The sequence below is a fragment of the Dama dama genome, chromosome 11 (assembly GCF_033118175.1).
Source record: "Dama dama isolate Ldn47 chromosome 11, ASM3311817v1, whole genome shotgun sequence".
In the NCBI taxonomy this organism is placed as follows: domain Eukaryota; kingdom Metazoa; phylum Chordata; class Mammalia; order Artiodactyla; family Cervidae; genus Dama; species Dama dama.
Window position 1 is genome coordinate 102,818,761 of NC_083691.1, and position 21,757 is coordinate 102,840,517.

Below are 21,757 nucleotides of genomic sequence, written 5' to 3' on the forward strand. Positions count from 1 at the left end.
AAAAAAGAAAAAAAGAAAAAAAAGAAAAAAAAAAGAGAAAAAAGTAAAATTATATCTATGAGATTCTCTGGAGCTGTTGCAGTCAGTGTGGGTTTGGCTCAGTTTCAGATAGCTCCTCGTTCCAGTTTACACTTCTCGATATCTACAGGACCCTTCTGGTGTAGTCAATGTTTCCTAGAGGGATTTTAATCTGTTGCACCAGTCTCTTCTGAAGCGGTTCCCTTTGTTTATTTGGCTTCTGTTTGGCGGTCTCTTCAGAGCCTCATTTCCGCCCTGACACAGGCGGGCGGAGGTGGACTCTTATTCAGGTAGCTAGTTCCGTCGCTCCGCGGGGCGGGGCCGGCGCCGCGGGGAGAGGCTGGCGCTGCGGGGAGGGGCTGACGCTGCTCTCCCCGTTTGCGCTGCTCAGGCTCCCGGCTGCTCTATATGGAGCGCGCCCCGCGCTGCGCGAGGTTCCAGCCCTCGGGTGTTCCACAAAAGCGCGGAAGGAAAAGCTGCGCCTGCTCTCTGTGCCTTCCCCGTCAGAGCGGTCCAGGCAGCCAGGGGCTTGGTGGGCGCTCTCTCCCCAGGTGTGGCGCGCCCCCTCCCTTCCGTGGACCCAGTCTCAGTTTCCGCTGGCGCCAGTCGGGTGCGCGCGCCTTCTGCCCTCCGCGTCCCCAGCCCCAGTCCCCGCCCGCGCCGGTCGGGTGCCTGCGCCCTGTGTCTCGCCGCGACCTTCCCCTCCCCCCTGCCTCCTGCCTCCGGCGGGGCTGGGCCGGTCCGCGGCCTGCGAGCTCTTCTCTGGATTTTCTCGGTCTCTTTGTTCTGCGAACGGCCGGCAGTGTGTTCGGGCCGGTTAATTTACTCTCTCTCTTTTGGTCTCCCACAGTTCAAGTTGGCAACTCACAGAAGCTCCCTCCGATTGTCCTCAGGGCACTCAGGCCCGGACCCTACCCCAAACAATGCCGCCTAAGACTCCCTTCCCAGACGGATCTCCGTCCTTAGCTCTTTTGTCTCACTTTTTATCTTTTATATTTTGTCCTACCTCCTTTCGAAGACAATGGGCTGCTTTTCTGGGCGCCTGATGACCTCAGCTAGCGATCAGAAGTTGTTTTGCGAAGTTTGCTCTGCGTTCAGGTATTCTTTTGATGAATTTGTAGGAGAGAAAGTGGTCTGCCCGTCCTACTCCTCCGCCATCTTGGCTCCTCCCCTTCTCACACATCTTATTGATCACCTGAAATCACTTTCCTACTACACAATTTCCTAATGGCATTTTTCATCTGGTCATTTCTCAAAGTATAGATTAAGGGACTTAAAATGGGCATCAACATAGTGTAGAATACTGCTTTATCAATAGATAAGCTAGTTTCTGGTCTCAGGTACTCAAATATGCAGGGTAAAAAGAAAAATATGACTGCTGTGATATGGGAGACACAGGTGGAGAGAGCTTTTTGCCAAGTTTCCACACTCTGGGTTTTTGAGGAGTGCAGAATGACTGCATAGGAGCCAGTCAAGAGAAGAAAGTTTAGCAGGCAGATGAAACCACTGTTGGCAGCAACAAAGAGTCCTAGAGTGGCTATCAGTGCAGGCAAGATCAAGCAAAGGGTTCAGATCACACATAAAGTGGTCTATGACATTAGGGCCACAGAAGGGTAATTTGATGATGAGAATCTGTATGGTTGCATGAAGAAAGCCTCCCACCCATGACACTCCTACTAAAAGGCCACAAACCTTCCAGTTCATGATAGTAGTATAATTCAAGGGCTTACAGATGGCCACATAGCAGTCATATGCCATTGCAGTAAGCAGAATGATGTCAGCACCTGCAAATAAACGTTCCCCAAAGATCTGCATCATGCATTCATAGAAAGGACTCATTTTCTTCTCATAGAGTGAATCTATGATCACTTTAGGGGTATTGACACAGGAATAGCAGGCATCGATGAACCAGAGATGAGCCAGGAAACAGTACATGGGGGACTCCAATAATGAACTGGTTTTGTTGGTGACCATAGTGAGCACATTCCCACAATAGAGACAATGTAGACAATCAAAAACACAACAAATAATGATTTTCTGTATCTTTGGATTCTGTGAGAGCCCCAATAGAACAAACTCTGTCACATTGCTTCTATTCTCCATGTATCTCAGATTAAGATTAATTCATGTTACTTGAAAAAGTCACATTTCATTAGCTCAACCTTGAATTCATTGTCTGTCAATGTTATAAATAGTAAATGCCTAAATTCTATGGAGTTCTGAATGCTTATGATTTTCTTTTTTTTTTAGATAGAAAAACTGGTCTGATCTCTTGAAGATTACTCAAAGTCTCTCCTGGGCAATGGGATTTTTATAGTATAGACATAAAGATCTTGATGCGGAGGCAGGAGTTGATCTGTGGACACTTAATTATGCAAGATGACTCTGAGCATAACGTGAAACAGTAGATCTTATACATAGTGGGAAACTAAAAAGAGGGGTAGAAAATATGTGTAAGGCTATGCATGCAAAGCTAAGGAATTTTCCATTTATTTTTAGGAAAGGGGAAATCAGAAATGGTAATTGATAATATGACTATAAAACCAAAGAGGGACTGAAAAAGTGGAAATCACCAATATAACTCTAGAGAAGATGTTCATGTGACTGAATGAAGTGGGCTGAGATTCTGTTTGGAGACAGAAACCAGAGAAAGCAATCCTAGTATCATACTCTTTATGTGTTGACATAAAGTGTAATAGGTTATTGCTGTGTGTATGTGTGTGTGCTTAGATGCTTCAGTTGTCCGGATCTTTGTGACCCTATGGACCATAGCCTGCCAGGCTCCTCTGTCCATGGGATTCTCCAGGCAAGAATACTGGAGAGGATTGCCATGTCCTCCTCCAGCGAATTTTCCTGACCCAGGGATTGAACCTATGTTTCCTGCATAGCAGGTGGATTCTTGACCACTGAACCACTGGAGAAGTCAGGGTATTGCTGATGGGAAAGTAATGAGAGGATACAGGAGCTACTGCAATAGATTTGATGAAGTATTTTGCCTAAACCCAACAAGTTTGTAAGAGCTAATATAATTTTAATGATAGATTGTTATATTCATAGCATGGCAGAAACCTGTATGGGTGATATTGAAAGGGTAACAGGCAGGAAGGCCAGGGGTCTCCAAACGGAGGAAATAGGCTGCAAGTGCCAGACATTTTTATCTCTCTTAAGCAGCAGGAGGAAAGAAACCAGCGATATTTTTTTTTCTTCTCTATACATATTTAAAAGGAGGTTTCTCTTAAAATGCTGTGTTGCCATGACACCTGGTTTCACCTGAAGCTAACTATTCTCAAACCTTGAGTTAATCAATACATTTCTTTTTCTTATGGAAATGTTTGTCTTAAACTATGTTAATGTGCTATGCATTTACCCCAGACTCTAAGTTCCTTGCCAAATGGCCTAACCTACTTACTCAGATATTGTTCCCCTAATCTATGTAAACGAAACTATTTGTTGGTAATCTGCCCTTCTACAAGATTCAAGTCAATCATTTTATGGCCAGGGATGAATTATCTGGTGCCATTCTAAATTCTAAGACATTCCTTTCTTTTCATTAACAGACTGTGAGTGACTATATAACATACAGCTAAAGACTAGAAGGGGGGTATTCTTTCTGCCCCCTTCTGATGCCTATATCAGAAACTTTCTCTATCTCCTTTATACTTTAATAAAACTTTATTACACAAAAGCTCTGAACGATCCAGCCTCATCTCTGGCCCCGGATTGAATTCGTCTCCTCCGGAGGCCAAGACTCCTGGTGTCTTATCATTCAGCAACAACCTTTCAATATTATTTCACAGTTTTGCAAATGAGAAGCAATCTGAGACAATCATGATGATAATAATAATAATTGAAACTTACTGAGCAGTTACTGTGTTTTCAGTTTTTGAAGATGTTGAGTGTTTAATTCTTATAACAAACTTCTTAGACAGTTACTACTCTCATTTTATGCTCATTTTACACATTAAGAAATAGAAGCATAGAGAACTTAAGGATCTTGCCCAAGATCAAGCAAATAATAAAGATTTAACCATGATTAGATCTTTTTCCCCCCCACATTCTTAACCCATGTTCTGTATTATTATGTCATAATAAACAAGATTTAACTAGTGAACTAAATTTTATATGACCATATTGACTAATTGCTTTAATAAAATTTCAGGGGCAAGTATCTAGGAAGCAAATTCATCAACAGAGTCACAAATACTCATACACATGCACACACACAGCATAATATTTAGCCTCAACTGTTAATAACCATGCAGTGTTGCTTTTGTGGTAGGTCCATTTTATTTCTGTATTCCTTCACCTCATTTATTCTATCTCCAGTTCCCCTCCAAAGCATGATCCTACAAACTTTTCTGCAAAATATGAAGAATGACAATCTCAGTGCTGAAGTGTGTTGTTTTGTGAATCACAAAGGCCAGATGAGAATCTTGCTTTTACCCACTTTCAACTTCTTGTATCTAAGATGTGTTTCTTGGCACTTTACATCCTTGTTTTGTCTAAAATAAAGTGAGCACGGTATCCACCTCACTGGCTATAATGAGAACTGACTGAGGAAACATATCTCCCACACTGGTGAGGGCAGACAAAGGAACTTCACTTATTTTTATGACTATTTATTCACTCAGGAATAATTGACATTCTGATCAATAATACAGAGAAACATCTAACTATGCAAGAAACTAAGGAAAAATCATCTTCAATTTTACTTTTCACCTAGCTGTGTCCAACAGTTTGTGACCCTGTGGACAGTAGCCCACAAGGCTCTGTAGGATTCTCCAGGCAGAATACTGGAGTGAGTGGATTGCTATGCCCCCTTCCAGGGGATCTTCCCAACCCAGGGATCAAATCCAGGTCTGCCACATTGCAGGCAGATCCTTTACCTTCTGAGCCACCAGGGAAGCCCCAAAGAAGCCACAGAGATGCATATTGTTTACAGCAGTTGATCTCAAGAAAAGTTCTTCATGTTTGGGTTTCGAATAAACAGGTTATGATTTCTGTCATTTAGTATTCACATTATATATTTTTGTGTGTGAAAATATTTTTTGTATTTACATGCTTTTGATTCTGCTAATTGGTTTCAGTTACTAAAGGAAGTATCTTATGATGAAAGAAAGGTATATGGTGTTAGGGAGCTGGATTTTATAAATTTCTTCATCTCTATGAGCCCCAACATTTTCATTTGTCAAATTAGTTTATGTACATTTACCAACAATTTCTTGAAGGTAAAATGCTCTATTAGTATATTTGAGAAGTGTGGAAACGTAATGCTAACTCTGTATGAAAACTGACAATCTTTTGTAGTCATCAATACTATTGAAAATCTTACCTTTTAGTGGTAGAACTTATGGATAATTGTGAGTGCTCAAATATAATCCCATCTTCAAGCTGACCTCCTCTTGAGACAAGTAACTTGCAGTATTTAGACAGTTCAGTTCAGTTGCTTAGTTGTGTCTGACTCTTTGCAACCCCATGGACTGCAGCACACCAGGCTTCCCAGTCCATCACCAATGCCTGGAGTCATCTAAAGATATTTAGATAATCTCATATCAAATCAACATTTGAAAAATGTCTTTTTGTGGGTTTAAATATTTTCTTCTAGCCCAAAGCCTCAAAAATTTTTTACAGAAAACCCTGGACTTGCATTTAGAATGGGCTTATTTGGAACACTGAGGAGAAATGATCTTCCATAGATGACTCTGGACCCATGGGCAGGAGGTAGTATGTGTGGTGAAAACACCTTCAAATGGATCACTCCATCTGTGATGAATCTCTCTCTATAGATGTAAACAGTCAAACAAACAAACAAACAAAAAACAAAAAAACATTTTAACCTGCAATGCATAGATATTTAAAGAAATTCCATTAAGGTTCAAGAACCTTGTCTTGTAGCTTCTATTTTCCCTCCCAGGAATAAATTATATCCTTTGATGCAATGGCTTTGTCTTAGAAGCTAGTATTCTGGAGAGACATACTTGAAAAACATTCATTCTTGAGTGGGGAATTGTATTCCCTGCACTTGCAACCAAAATGTGTGAGTCCCCTTTCTCTATCTGAACCAGGCTTTCCAAGAAGGCTGAATGTTATGTGAAAAGTAATTATGGCATAATTACAGCATGGGGACCTGTGATATAGTTAAACTGTGCACTCATGTCAGAGAGATAACTTCTGTCTTATCCATATTAGAGACTAGTATCTACTACCTGACAGCCATAGCAGTGAGGGCATAAAATTAATGGCATTGGTTTTGTTTCTTTAATTTACTTTTAATTGGAGTAGTTGCTTTACAACATCATGTTACTTTCTGCTATACAGTAAAGTGAATTGGGTATGCATATACATATATCCCCTCTTTATTTATTTATTTGTTTTTAAATTTCCTTTCCACTTAATATAGATATGTCAGTCTGAATTTCCCAATTCATCCCACCATCCCCTCCCCCCTTGGTATCTATATGTTTGTTTTCCATGTCTGTATGTCAATTTCAGCTTTGCAAATAAGTTCATCTGTATTATTTTCCTAGATTACACTCATAAGCAATATTATATGATATTAGTGTTTCTCTTTCTGACATACTTCATCCTATGTGACAGTTTCTAGTCCCGTCCATGTCTCTGAAAATGGCACAAGTTTATTCCTTTTTATGGCTGAATAATATTCCATTGTAGATATGTACCACATCTTGTTTTTCATTCTTCTTTTGATGGGCTTCCATGTCCTGAGTATTGTAAATAGTGCTGCAAGAACATTGGAGTGTGTGTCTTTCAGAATTACGGTTTTCTCTGGGTATAGGCCCAAGAGTACGATTACTATGGTAGTCCTATTTTCAGATTTTTATGGAACCAGTACACTATTCTTCATGGTGGCTGCATCAGTTTACATTCCCACCACATCCTCTCCAACACTTATTTTTTGTAGATTTTTAGGTGATGGCCATTCTGACTAGTATGAGGTGAGAACTCATTGTAGTTTTGATTTGCATTTCTCTAATAATTAGTGCCGTTGAGCAACCTCTCATGTGTGTGTTGGCCATTTGTATGTCTTCTTGGGAAAAATATATATTTAATTTTTCTGCCCATTTTTTTGATAGAGTTGTTTGTTTCTTTGATATTGAGTTGCATGAGATCTTTGTGTATTTTGGAGATTAATCCTTTGACAGGTGCTTCATTTGCAAACATTTTCTCCCATTTTGAGAGATTTTATCCTTTCATCTTATTTATGATTTCCATTGTTGTGCAAAAACTGAAGTTTAATTAGATTGCATTTTTTTGTTTGTTTGTTTGCTTTGTTTTCATTTCCATTAATCTTGGCGGGGGGGGGGGGGGGAGGGTGTCAAAAAATATCTTGCTGTGATTTTTGTCAAACAATGTTTTGCCTATATTTTCCTCAGAGAGTTTTATAGTGTTTAGCTTTACATTTAGGTATTTGATCTACTTTGAGTTTATCTTTGTGTATGGTGTTAAGAAGTGTTCTGATTTCATTCTTTTACATGAAGTTCCTCAGTTTTAGCACCACTTAATGAAGAGATTCTCTTTTCTCTGTTGTGCATATTCTTGCCTGCTTTTATCGTAGAGTGACTGTGGTTGTGTGGGTTTAACTCTCTATAGATCTATATTTCTTCCTTGTACCGGTACATGCTGTCTTGATTACTGTAGCTTTGTAGTGTAGTCTGAAGTCAGGCAGCATGATTCTTCTAGCTCTGCTTTTCTTTCTCAGGTTTGCTTTGGTTGCTCAAGGCATTTTGTGTTTCCAGACACATTGAAAATTTATTTTTTTTCTAATTCTGTGAAAAATGACATTGGTAATTTGATAGAGATTGCATTGAATCTGAAAATTCCTTTGGGTGGTATAGCTATTTTCACAATACTAATTCTTCCAATCCAAGAACATGGTGTATCTCCCCATCTGTTTGTGAATCTTGATTGCTTTTATCAATATATTATACTTTACTGAGTATAGTTTTTTGCCTCCTTAGGTATTTTTATTCCTAGCTATTTCATTCATTTTGTTGCAGTAGTAAGTGGGATTGTTTCCTTAATTTCCCTTTCTGATCTTTTGTTGTTACTGTATAAGGATGCAAGAGACTTCTGTGAATTAATTTTGTACCCTTCAACTTTACCAAATGTATTGATTAGTTCTAATAGTTTTCTCTTGGCATCTTGTAGATTTTCTATGTACAGTGTCAAATCATCTGCAAACAGTCATGGTTTTTCTTTTTTTTTCCATTTGGATATCTTTTATTCCTTTTCTCTTTGATTGTCATGGCTAGGACTACCAAAACTATGTTGAATAATAGTGTGAGAGTGGACATCCTTGTCTTGTTAATGATCTGAGAAGAAATGTTTTCAGTTTTTCATCACTGAGAATGCTGTTTACTGTGTTTTGTTTGTTTGTTTTTTGTATAAGGCCTTCATTATGTTGAGGTATATTCACTCTATGACCATTTTCAGGAGATTTTTTTAATTGTAAATGATTGTTGAATTTTGTCCAAAGGTCTTTTCCTGCATTTTTGGAGATGACCATATGTTTTTTATTCTTCAATTACTTTATATGCTATATCACATTGATTGATTTCCATACATTGAAGAATTCTTGCATTCCTCAGATAAATCCCACTTGATCATGATATATAATCCTTTTAATGTGTTTTTGGATTTAATTAATGAGTATTTTGTTGAGGCTTTATTTAAAATTTAACAACTGGAATATAGAGTACAATGCAAAAGAGAATTTAGAGGGGGAGACTTGTCTTATTTCCAGTCTTAGAATTAACTTTTAACTATAATGATGGCCTTAGGTTTTAAACAGATGCTCTTTATCAGACTGAGTAATTTTCCCTTTCCCCACTTGGTATGGTTTTTTTTTTTTTTATTCATAAATCTAAATAGAACTACAGTAACTAGTAAATATCTATTGAAATTATCTTGCTATTCTTCTTCTTTATTTTACTAGTTTAGTGAATATAAAGTGGTAAAGAATCCACCTACTAATGTGGGAGATACAAGAGAGGCGGGTTCAATCCCTGGGTCAGGAAGATCCCCTGAAGAAGGAGATGGCAACTCACTCCAGTATTCTTGCCTGGAAAGCTCAGTGGACAAAGGAGCCTGGAGGGCTAGAGTCCAAGGGATCTCAAAGAGTTGGACACCACTGAGCACACATGCACACACACACAGAGTGAATATATTTGATTATTTTTTTCTTTTTATTTTCAGCAATGGTTTATTTTTGGTATAACCTATTTGGCTTCCCTGGTGGTTCATATGGTAAAGAATCTGCCTGCAATGCAGGACACTCAAGTTTAATCCCTGCATCAGGAAGATTCCCTGGAGAAAGGCATGGCAATCCACTCCAGTAGTCTTGCCTGGAGAGTTCCATGGACAGAGGAGCCTATAGTTCATGGGGTTGCAAAGATTTGGACATGATTGAGTGACTAACACTTTCAATTACTTTTCACACATGGTCATGGTGAATTATTATTAAATAAATTAACAAATTTCATTTAACATGTTTAATATAGTTGTGCCTATGTTCATAAGAGATAATTGTCATTTTCTTTCTTTTAATGTGATCTGACATTTAGGCAATGTTGCTGCATGAAATGATGTGCTTACTATTTCCTATTTTCAAAACAATTTATGTAGAATTTATATTTTTTATTTAAAAAAATTTTGTGAATGCAGAATTTGTATTTTTGGGCCTAGAATTATTTTTTAGAAGAATTTTAAGTACAAATTTAATTTCTTCAGCTAGTATAAGACTATTTATTTTTATTTTATTATATATAATATATATATTATATATATTCATAAATATATATATATATATATATTTATGACAGAATGCCACTGATGTATGGCAGAGGCCACCACAACATTGTAAAGCAATTATTCTCCAGTAAAAAAAGAGCTTGCCTTAACAAAACATAATTTGGAGTAATTAAAAAAAGAAAATGTTGGCTATATTCCTCGTGTTGTACAATTCTTCATTAAATCTATTTTACACCCAATAGTTTGTACAATCCACACCCTCACTTCTATACCCCCCCCCCCCCCACTGATAACCACTAGCTTGTTTCCTGCAAGTCTGCTGCTTTTTCGCTATTATATTCATTAGTTTGTTTTATTTCTTAGATTCCACATCTGTGTTATCATGCATCATTTATCATTCTCTGTCTGAAATTCACTGAGTGTAGTCTTCCAAATACATCCATCTTCTTACAAATGGCAATTTTTTTTCCTTATTTAGAGCTGACCCATACTCTGTTGTGTGTGTGTATTTATATAAATATAAACATATATTTATGTATGTGTGTATGTATTTGTGTGTGTGTGTGTGTGTGTGTGTATGGACACTTAAGCTCTTTTACATCTTGACAATTATATATAATGCTGTTTTGAACATTTGGATTTGGAGTGCTTGTATCATTTCATTTTAGTGTTTTGTTCTTTTCAAGTTCATGTACCTAGGGACAGAATTGCTAGGCCACGTGGTAGTTCCATTTTGAGTTTTTTGAGAAATCTCTCTAATATTTCTAGGTGGCTGAATGAAATTACATTCTCACCAACAGTGTACAAGTGTTGGGCAATTCAGTTTTTTTTTTTTAATTCCTTCTTTAATTGGATTCTACAGTATTTTTGCAATGAGTTGGTTTGTAAATTGTTAAATCTCCTGGCTCAGATATGTTCATGATATTTCTTATTATCTGATTAATGTCTATAGAATCTGAATCTCTACTGCCATATGTGTTTTCTTTCTTGATATGGAAAATGTGTCTCTTCTCTTTTGGTTTCTCTCTTCTTTTATTCCTCCTACTCTCACTTCCCTTTATTTTTCTTGCTAAGGCTGTATCAGATTTATCGATGTTTTGAGACAACTTTTTTTTTTCATTTTCATTTTCTCTTATTATTTTCTCATTGTTTTCTGTCTTTGACTTAATTTCAGTTTAATTTTCCTATTTAATTTTTCTCTATAAGTCGAAACCTTTGATAATTGATTTTGGACTTTATTTTCTACCATACATGTGTACTAGATGAATATATCACATGCAATATGTATTATGTACTGAATATTATATATATCAGATAACATTTTTCATATGTATGAGATATGTGTGTGTATATATCTGTATGTGTGCTCACTCAGTCACTCAGTCATGTTCAATTCTTTGCGACCCCATGGACTGTTTTTTGCCAGGCTCCTCTGCCTGTGGGATGATCCCAGCAGGAAAACCAGAGTGGGTTGCCATATCCTACTCCAAGGGATCCTCCTGAGCCAGGGATAGAATCTGTGTCTTGAGTCTCCTGTATTGGCAGGAGGATTTTTTACTGCCGAGCCACCTGGGAAGCCCCATATATATATATGTATATATATAATTTTTTCCTGCATGGATTATACTGATTTCCAGAACTTCAGATATGTTATTCTTTTATGCTAAAATTTTTATTTGTTATTTTTTTAAATAAGGTATAACTCATATAACATAAAATTCTTCATTGAAATCATTTAAAAATGTACAATGCATTGACTTTTGATACATTAACAATGTTGTGTAAACATTATAACTTTCTAATTGCTGAATATTTTTGTCAACTTGTCAATTAATTGTAGAATATTTTTGTCACCTCTTGTCAATCAATTACTGCATTACCATTTCTTTCTCACCCCAGGAACCAGAAACAACTAATCAGTTTTCCATTTCTTTGAATTTGCTTATTCTGGACATTTCATATACACAAAACCAAACAATGTACATTGTTCTTTCAGTTAGCATGTTGTCAAACTTTATGTTAGAACATGTATTAGTACTTCATTTTTTAAAAATAATTGAATGATAGTCTATTATATTGGTATACAACATTTTCATTATTTATTCATCAATTATTAGAAATGTGGATTGTTATGGCCATTATAAATAGTGCTACTATGAACATTTCCACACATTTATTTGGAATGATCTTTGTAATTCTCTTGAGTATTTATCTAGGTGAGGAATTGCTGGATCATGTGGCAATTCTATATTTTACTTTTGAGAAATATCAACTGTGTCCTCGCTACTTATCAGTATTTTATATTCCCACCATCAATATTTTCCACTTTCCTGATTGTGTTCTTTGATGCACAAGAATTTTTAATTTTGATGGGATTTGATTCTTCTATTTAAGTTTTGCTGCTTGTGGTCTTGTTACCATTTTTAAGAAACCACTGATTAATCCAACACCATGAAGATTTCTCCCTAAGTTTTCCACTAAGAGTTTTTAGTTGTACATTTGGTCCCTGATATATTTTTAGTGAATTAACACATATGGTGTAAAGTACAGTGCTGAGTTCTTTTTTTTTTTTTTTTTTTGTATTTGGATACCAGTTTCTCAGCACTACTTGTTGAAGAGACTGTTCAATTCCCATTGAGTGGTACTGGCAACCTTGTGAAATCACAGTTGACAGTCGATGTACGTGTTTACTCCTGGGCCTTGAATTCTTTTTATTTCTGTCTTCTCATTCTAGTACTGTTTTAACTGTAGCAGTTAATAATTTCAGATAGAGAAGTCTGAGTCCTCTCATTTTTTTCCTTTATTTTTCAAGACTGCTTAGCTCTATGGGGTTCCTTGGAGTGTCTTACAAATTTTAAGACTGGCTTTTTCTTTCTGCCAAAAAATACTATTAGTGTCTTGATAGGAATTGCACTGAACCTGCAATTCATTTACTGGAGTATTGTCATCTTAGTTATACTAATTGTTTAATCCATGCATCTGAGATATGTTTCTATTTATAGGTCTTTTTTAATTTCCTTAAAATAATCTTTTATAACTCTCAGTATAAAGGGCAAATTTTGAGAGATAAAGGGAGAGGTAGTTGTTGGTGATTTTTCTCTCTGAAAGTATTTATAGCTTTGCCTGGAACTCTTCGCTTGGGAGCAAGCATATTCCCTAACTTCACATTTTTCTTAGAAGGAAGGAAGAAATTTTTTCTGTTTGCCTTGCCTCCTGTGCTGGCTCTTTTTTCACTGAATGTTCTCGAGTTCTGCCTGTTATGCCTTCCTTCATATGACCAAGTTCTTTCTGATTGAATTCCCAAGTAACATTACCATTTTATGCTCCCTAATTTCTTTATTCCTGATTTTTTTTTTTAATTCTCAACAATTTTGTGTAGTTCTGAACTTCCCCCTCCAGAAGATAATTTATATGATAAGTTTGTGAGATAGCATGTATAATGGTTCAGCTTTTCCATTGCTGCTGCTGCTAAGTCACTTCAGTCGTGTCTGACTCTGTGCAACCCTATAGACGGCAGTCCACCAGGCTCCCCCGTCCCTGGGATTCTCCAGGCAAGAACACTGGAGTGGGTTGCCATTTCCTTCTCCAATGCATGAAAGTGAAAAGTGAGAGTTAAGTTGCTCAGTCGTGTCCGACTCTTCGCGACCCCATGGACTGCAGCCCACCAGGCTCCTCCATCCATGGGATTTTCCAGGCAAGAGCACTGGAGTGGGTTGCCATTGCCTTCTCCTCAGCTTTTCCACAGTCACTCCTAAATCCTAAGTATGGGCAGAACACAATATATTTTACTTAAAGTTGTTTTCTTCCAACTGCAAATAATTTGTTACTGTATTCAGACTTTCCTGAAAGTGCCTTCTTTTCTTACAAGTAGCTCTTTTTAAAGCTACTTCTTATTCCCCATGCATAAATGCTTTCTTCAGGTTCTCCCTCCAATTCTTCCATGTAAACGTATAATTTAATTAAATTTAGAATCCATCTTGAAAGGTTTCACTACAAAATCCTTGGGCCCATTGCAAATAGGCTTCTGGCATATTCTTTGTTTGTTTTTTGCTTTGGTTGTTGTTCTGTCACTAAATTGTGTCTGAATCTTTGTGACCCCATGGACTACAACACCCCAGGCTTCCCTGTCCTTCACTACCTCCTGGAGTTTGCTCAATCTCATATCCAGTATCTAACCATCTCATTCTCTGTCAACCCCTTCTTTTCCTGCTCTCAATCTTTCCCATCATCAGGGTCTTTTCCAATAGGTTAGCTCTTCAGATCAGGTGGCCAAAGTATTGGCCAACTTCAGCATCAGAACTTTCAGTGAGTATTCAGGGTTGATTTCCTTTAGGATTGACTGGTTTGATCACCTTGCAGTCCATAGGACTCTTGAGATTCTTCTCCAGCACCACAGTTTGAAAGCATCAGTACTTTGACACTCAGCCTTCTTTATGGTGCAATTCTCACATTCTTATGTGACTAGTAGAAAAACCATAGCTTTGACTATACAGAACTTTGTTGGCAAAGTATTGTCTCTGGTACATTGTACTCCGTTAATTCCTGATCTGTTCATTTTCCTGAGATTATTTCTCATCAAAGTGTTACACATGTCCCATCTAAGGAGTTATAAATGACTGGATTTTGACAAAGAGTTTCTGGGTTTTGACCAAATTTGTTTTCACTAACCTCTCAACTATGTTCCTTCCAGGTCCCTAAGCATCCAGACAAATATTTGGTCAAAACCCATGATTCAGTGTGCATTACACATCTGAATGTACCTACTTTCAAGCAAAGTGAGCAACTAGGTGAACTGCCTGAACCTGTACCTGTTGGGAGGATTACCATCCTTCCTGACCTTCAGGGACTTTTCATAATGAGGCTGTAGTCCGACAGCTCCCTGCTTTTAGGTTATGCCTGCTTAGCACTGCAGGATTCTCCATATACAAGTCCTGAGGCTTCTTTATCAATTAATCATAGTTAATGAATCCATAAGTCCAGGCAGGGAGAGAGAAGCCAGAGCAATGAGAGTGGGGACTATGAACATTTTGTACTTTTCCATGGAAATTTCCTTCAGGTGCTACTTGGACCAGATCCATGTGTAGAACTCCCATGTGAGGATGGAGTACTGCTGTGTACACCCAGTATCATGGCTTTGATGGGTCAGATACCAGCAAGTTAATGATGGACAGCTCAGCTTGCCTAGTACTTAGTGGGTTTTGGTTAAATGTTCAATTCCTAGTAAGGTCCACTAGCAGGTCAAGAGTTATCTCTCAAAAGGAGAGTAGTTATCTAAAAAGAATGGCAACATTTTGCTGCAAAATCCTAAGTGCCTGCACTGCAGTTCACATGTGGAGGCCTGCCAAAGACTCCAACATCCCCTGCTGCCACTGACACATCAAGCACCATGGATCTACTGGATCATTTGTCCAGAATGGCAGAGAAGCTTACAGATGGCATGACCCTATTGTAAAGCCTTTTCTTTTTCTGGGCCCCACTCAAAGCTGGCAGTTTTGTGAGTCAGCTGATGAATGCACCAAAGAAAATTACTGAAATGAAAAATATACTGTCTCCAAATCCCAATGAGGCCCATTGGATATTGTGTGACTTCTTTGGTTATTATTTATTTATTTTTTTTTACTTCTTTGGTTATAAGAGGGGACAGACATAAGATGTATTTTTCACCCTAAAAGGGATAGTTTCACCTGCCCTGTACAACTGTGTTGTAATTTTCTACTCTGAGTGTCTCTCAGTGGATCAATTCAGTTCAGTTCAGTCACTCAGTCATGTCCAACCATTTGCGATCCCCTGGACTGTGGCACGCCAGGTCTCCCTGTCCATCACCAATTCCCAGAGTTTACTCAACACATGTCCATTGAATCAGTGATGCCATCCAACCATCTCATCCTCTGTCATCCCCCTCTCCTCCTGCCTTCAACCTTTCCCAGCATAAGGATCTTTTTCAATGAGTCAGTTCTTCACATCAGGTGGCCAAATTATTGGAGTTTCAGCTTTAGCTCAGTCCTTCCAATGAACACCCAGGACTGATCTCTTTTAGGATGAACTGGGTGGATCTCCTTGCAGTCCAAGGGACACTCAAGAGTTTTCTCCAACACCCAGTTCAAAAGCATTAATTCTTCCGTGCTCAGCTTTCTTTAGAGTCCAACTGTCACATCCATACATGACTACTGGAAAAACCTGACTACACAGAAATTTTTTGGCAAGGTAATGTCTTGGCTTTTTAATATACTATCTAGTTTGGTCATAAATTTTCTTCCAAAGAAAGTCTTTTAATTTCATGGCTGCTGTCACCGTCTGCAGTGATTTTGGAGCCCAAGAAAATAAAGTCTGTTACTGTTTCTCCATGTATTTGCCAGGAAGTGATGGGACCACATGCCATGATCTTAGTTTTCTGAATGTTGAGCTTTAAGCCAACTTTTTCACTCTCCTTTTTCACTTTCATCAAGAGATTCTTTAGTTTTTCTTCTCTTTCTGCCATACGGGTGGTGTCATCTGCATGTCTGAGCTGACTGCTATTTCTCCTGGCAATCTTGACTACAGCTTGTTTTTCATCCAGCCCAGCATTTTTCATGATGTATCCTGTGTGTAAGTTAAACAGGCAGGTTGACAATACACAGCCTTGACGTACTCCTTTTCCTATTTGAAACCAGTCTGTTGTTCCATGCCCAGTTCTAACTGTTGTTTCCTGACCTGCATAGAGATTTCTCAAGAGGCAGTTTAGGTAGTCACATATCCCCACCTCTTTAAGGATTCTCCACATTTTGTGGTGATCCACACAGTCAAAGGCTTTGGCATAGTCAATAAAGGAGAAATAGATGTTTTTTTCCTGCAACTCTTTTGCTTTTTCAATGATCCAGCAGATGTTCCTCTGCCTTTTCTAAATCCAGTTTGAACATCTAGAAGTTTATGGTTCACGTACTGTTGAAGCCTGGCTTGGAGAACTTTGAGCATTAGTTTACTAGCGTGTGAGATGAGTGCAATTGCACAGTAGTTTGAGCATTCTTTGACATCGCCTTTCTTTGGGATTGGAATGAAAACTGACCTTTTCCAGTCCCGTGGCCACTGCTGAGTTTTCCAAATTTACTGGCATATTGAGTGCAGCACTTTCACAGCATCAACTTTTAGGATTTGAAATAGCTCAACTGGAATTCCATCACCTCCACTTGCTTTGTTCATAGTGTTGATTCTTAAGGCCCACTTGCCTTTGCATTCCAGGAATTTCTGGCTCTAAGTGAGTGATCACACCATTGTGATTATCTGGGTCATGAAGATCTTTTTTGTACAGTTCTTCTGTATATTCTTTCCATATCTTCTGCTTCTGTTAGGTCCATACCATTTCTGCCCTTTATTGAGCTCATGTTTGCATGAAATGTTCGCTTGGTATATCTAATTTTCTGGAAGAAATCTCTAGTCTTTCCCACTCTATTGCTTTCCTCTATTTCTTTGCAGTGATCACTGAGGAAGGCTTTCTTATCTCTCCTTGCTATTTTTTGTAACTCTGCATTCAAATTGATATATCATTCCTTTTCTCCTTTGCCTTCCTCTTCTCCTCTTTTCACAGCTATTTGTAAGGCCTCCTCTGACAACCATTGTGCCTTTTTGCATTTCCTTTTCTTGGAGATGGTCTTGATCTCTGCCTCCTGTACAATGTCATGAACCTCTGTCCATAGTTCTTTCAGCACTCTGTCTATCAGATCTCAGTGGATCAGAACACATCTTTTGGATTTCTCTTTATTCATCACTAAACCCTCAGCAACTATCTATGTATCTGTTACATTTCTTTGGTTCAAAAATGCTTGTTATTTAATGAATGAAGAACAAACAAGATGAATGGATTATATTTAGAATAAAATCGCCTTTTGTAAGACAAAGCTACATACTTTTCACACTGCTTTTCATAAGAGCTATGTATTACATGAAAGTGAGAGGGTTAACAGGCAGGAAGGCTAGGGGTCTCCAAACTGAGGAAACAGTCTGCGAGTGTCAGACGCTTTTCTCTCTCTCTTAAGTGGCAGAAGGAGACAAACTACAAGTGTCAGATTTTCTTCCCTTCTCTATACAAAATTAAAAGGAGGTTTCTCTTAAAATTCTGTTGCCATAATGACACCTGGCTCCACCTAAACTTAACTTTTCTCAAACTTTGAGCTAATCAATGCCTTTTTCTTATGGAAATGTTTTTCATTAGTTATGTTAATGAACTATGTGTTTACCCTAGACTCTGTCTTTCTTCAAGTTGTTTCAGCTTAAGACTCAGTACAGATAAGGGTTCAACAAACCTGTATGTTTCACTGCTGCATTGTTCTCCTAATCTATGTTAATGAAACTATATATTTACTTGGAAACCTGCCTTTCTTGAAGATTTATGTCCATCATTTTATGGCCTGGGATGACTCACCTGGTGCCAATGTTATCTCAAAATGCATACTGTGGGTGAGGGGCCTGGTGCCACTCTGAGCTTTGAGACATCTCCTTTCTCTAATTAACAGCTTTCTGATAGGTATATAACATACTGCTAAAGGCTGGCAGGGGGACACTCTTTTCCCCCATTCTGATGTCTATGTCAGAAGTTTTATCTCTTTTATACTTTAATAAAACTTTATTACACAAAAGCTCTGAGCAACCAAGCCTTGTCGCTGGCCCTGGATTGAATTTCTCTCCTCCGGAGGCCAAGAATCCTGGTGTCTTTCATGGCTCAGCAGCAGCCTTTCAAAAGCAAACTTCCTAAAGGAAAAAAAAAAATAGTTCATAGGATGATGAAGTCTTCCTAAGAACAGGGAAACTATCAAGGTAAAATATTTGCTCATATGATGACATACTAGGTTTCAATTTTTTTTTTTTTATTCCTAGAATAAGCAGAAGTAAAACAAATTGTGGTTTCCAAAAGAAAAAAACATTTGTCTCTGATTCTTTAAAAGATAAGGTAGAAAAAATTTCCAAGTCTCCACTCATAGTTTTTTCTGTATTTTAGTGAAAGTTTTCATTTTCATTTATGCTTATATTTATCATGAACTCGACCTCGTGCTATTTGCAGAATTTATCATGAAGTCAAGTGCTCAATGGAATATGACCATGGAATTAATACAATGAATATCCTACCTGACATTAAAACATTCTTTTATTTGAAACATCACTCTTTCTGTTGGTTTATGAGCCTAAGTTGGTGACGTGACCTTTACAGAATGATTTTTAATGCTGAAGGGAGTTTGTAAATGGTGTTACATTTGTTATTTACCCCTTAGTGGTTAAATACTTCATTATTTTTATATTCCTATGGTAATTACATACACAGTATTACAGTCAACATATTCCCAGTGACTGTGATACATAAAGGGCTTTCCAGGTGGCACTAGTGTGAAGAACCTGCATGCCAATGCAGGAAACATGAGACTTCAGTTCAAGCCCTGTGTCTGGAAGATCCTCTGGAGGAGGGCACAGCAACCCACTCCAGTATATTCTTGCCTGGAGAATCCCATGGACAGAAGAGGCAAGTAGGCTACAGTCCATAGGGTGCAGAGTCAGACACAACTGAAGTGATTGAGCATGCACGCAAACATGATGTATAAAAATTAGCAGGTTTTTAATTCAAATCACTAAAATTTAGTTATATATAATTAAGCATATATGCATATAAGTAGCATATGTATTAATACTAATTGATTTCATACTGGAGTGGGTAGTGTTTCCCTTCTGCAGGAGATCTTCCCAACCCAGGAATTGAACTGGTGTCTCCTGCATTGCAGGTGGATTCTTTACCAACTGAGCTATCAGGGAAGCCTTAATGAAAATCACTAGAATTTACTTATATATAATAAAACATATATGCACATAAGTAGCATATATATTAATACTAATATATAATTAATTTAGTATATAATATTGATAATATATATTGCATATGTATAAATATATATACATATATGTATGTACATTTGTATGTATATGGACAGAAAGATACACAAATAGTTAAGAACAATCCCTGTATTAATAAATAGTAACTGGTATAATTTTGCTACACTTCTATCACCATCTCCTGGCTATATATATCACAGCCATTAATAACATGGTTAGAGAGGTCAGATACTTTCTAGTTACTGGTTCTTCAATGTTACTGCTTGGGAACAAACTCTTTACTGCTTGTTTTCCGACATGCAAAATGGGGATGATAGTAGTGCTTACCTTTCCATATTGTTAAAAAGCTTACTGCTAAGTATCACTGTATCTTAACATTTATTTTATTTTGTTTTATTATGATGAAAGCTTATGAATCCTTATACAATAATGGAGACAGTAAAACTAGACTCTAATTTGGCAGAGCTTTTAAAATATGCAAACAGCAGTCCAAGGCTATGTTTTTCCTCTCTTTTGTTGACTCCATTTCTTCTCCTCTTTTTGCAGAATCAATCATTTGCAGTTTTATTCTTCTTTATCTCATAGGTATTCTCGGCTGAGGTCATCAATAATGTCCTTTGGATTTTACATAAGTTGAATGAATGCTGGGTTCCATGCACATTTTATGCATCACCTGAAATCACTTTCCTACTACACAATTTCCTAATGGCATTTTTCATGTGGTCATTTCTCAAAGTATAGATGAAAGGATTTAACATGGGAGTTATCAGTGTAGAATACAGAAACTGCTTTATCAACAGGTAAAGCAACTGTTGGTCTCAGGTACACAAATAAGCAGGGCACAAGAAACAGGATGACTGCTGTGATGTGGGAGACACAGGTGGAGAGGGCCTTACGTCTAGCCTCTAAGCTATGGGCCCTTAGGGAGCACAGAATGATCACATAGGAGCCGATCAAGAGGAGAAAGTTTGAAAGACAGATTAAACCGGTGTTGGCAGGAACAAAGAATCCTAGAATGTGAGTGTCTGTGCAGGCAAGATCGAGCAAAGGGTTGAGATCACACATAAAGTGATCTATGATGTTAGGGCCACAGAAGGGTAAACTGAGGATGAAGAGGATCTGTGTGGTTGAATGAATAACACCCTCCACCCATGCCATTTCCACTAGCACGTGACACAACCGCCAATTCATGATGGTCGTATAGTGCCAGGGCTTACAGATGGCCACGTATCGGTCATAGGCCATCACAGTGAGCAGGATGACATCAACACCTGCAAACAGCTGTTCCCTGAAGACTTGGGTCATGCATTCATTGAAAGGGCTGGTTTTCTTTTCATAGAAGGAATCTATGATCACTTTAGGGGTACTGACACAGGCATATCAGGCATCAATGAATGAGAGATGAGCCAGGAAATGGTACATGGGGTACCCCCGTAATGGGCTGGTGATGATAGTGACCATTGTGAGCACATTTCCTACCACAGAGACAATGAAGACAACAGATATGATTTTCTGCATCTTTGGATTCTGTGAGTCCCAGTAGAATAAACTCCATCACGTTGTTTCCATTATCCATGTATCTTAGGTTATTATTAATTATGTTACCTGAAAAAAATTACAATTTATTAGCTCAATCTTGAATTAAGAGTGTCAGTGTAAAAAATAATAAATGCCCAGATTCTATTGAGTTCTGATATTTAATAATATGTTTTAAGACAGAAAAAAAAAGTCCTGATCTTTTGAAGATTATTAAAATTCTCTCCTGAGTGAAGGTGATTTTTAATATATAGACATGAAAACCCCTATGCAGACAGAAGCAGGAGATGATCTGTAGGCCATTAATCATGTGAGATGGTTCATAACCTAATGTGATTCAGTAGATTTCATGTAGAGTGGCAACAAAGGCTGAAAAGAGGGACAGAAAACACATGCAAAGCCTATGAATTCAAAGCTGAGGAATTTCACTCTTACTGTTAGGAAATGGGAAGCCAGCACAAGTAATTGAGAATATGAGTGTAAGAGAGAGAGGGATTCAAAAAGAGGGATTCTTGGGTATAACTCTAGTAAAGGTGTTTGTATGTCTTGAATGAAGGGCCTTGAGGTTCAGTTTGGAGATAGA

At 37.8% G+C, this 21,757-nt stretch overlaps 2 pseudogenes; both read right to left on the reverse strand.

Annotated features, from left to right (window-relative positions):
- Positions 1-1,202: 1,202 nt before the first annotated feature.
- LOC133065371 (olfactory receptor 4C46-like) lies at positions 1,203-2,121 on the reverse strand (annotated as a pseudogene).
- An 18,179-nt stretch (positions 2,122-20,300) lies between these two features.
- On the reverse strand, positions 20,301-21,214 carry LOC133065372 (olfactory receptor 4C46-like; annotated as a pseudogene).
- Positions 21,215-21,757: the final 543 nt, after the last annotated feature.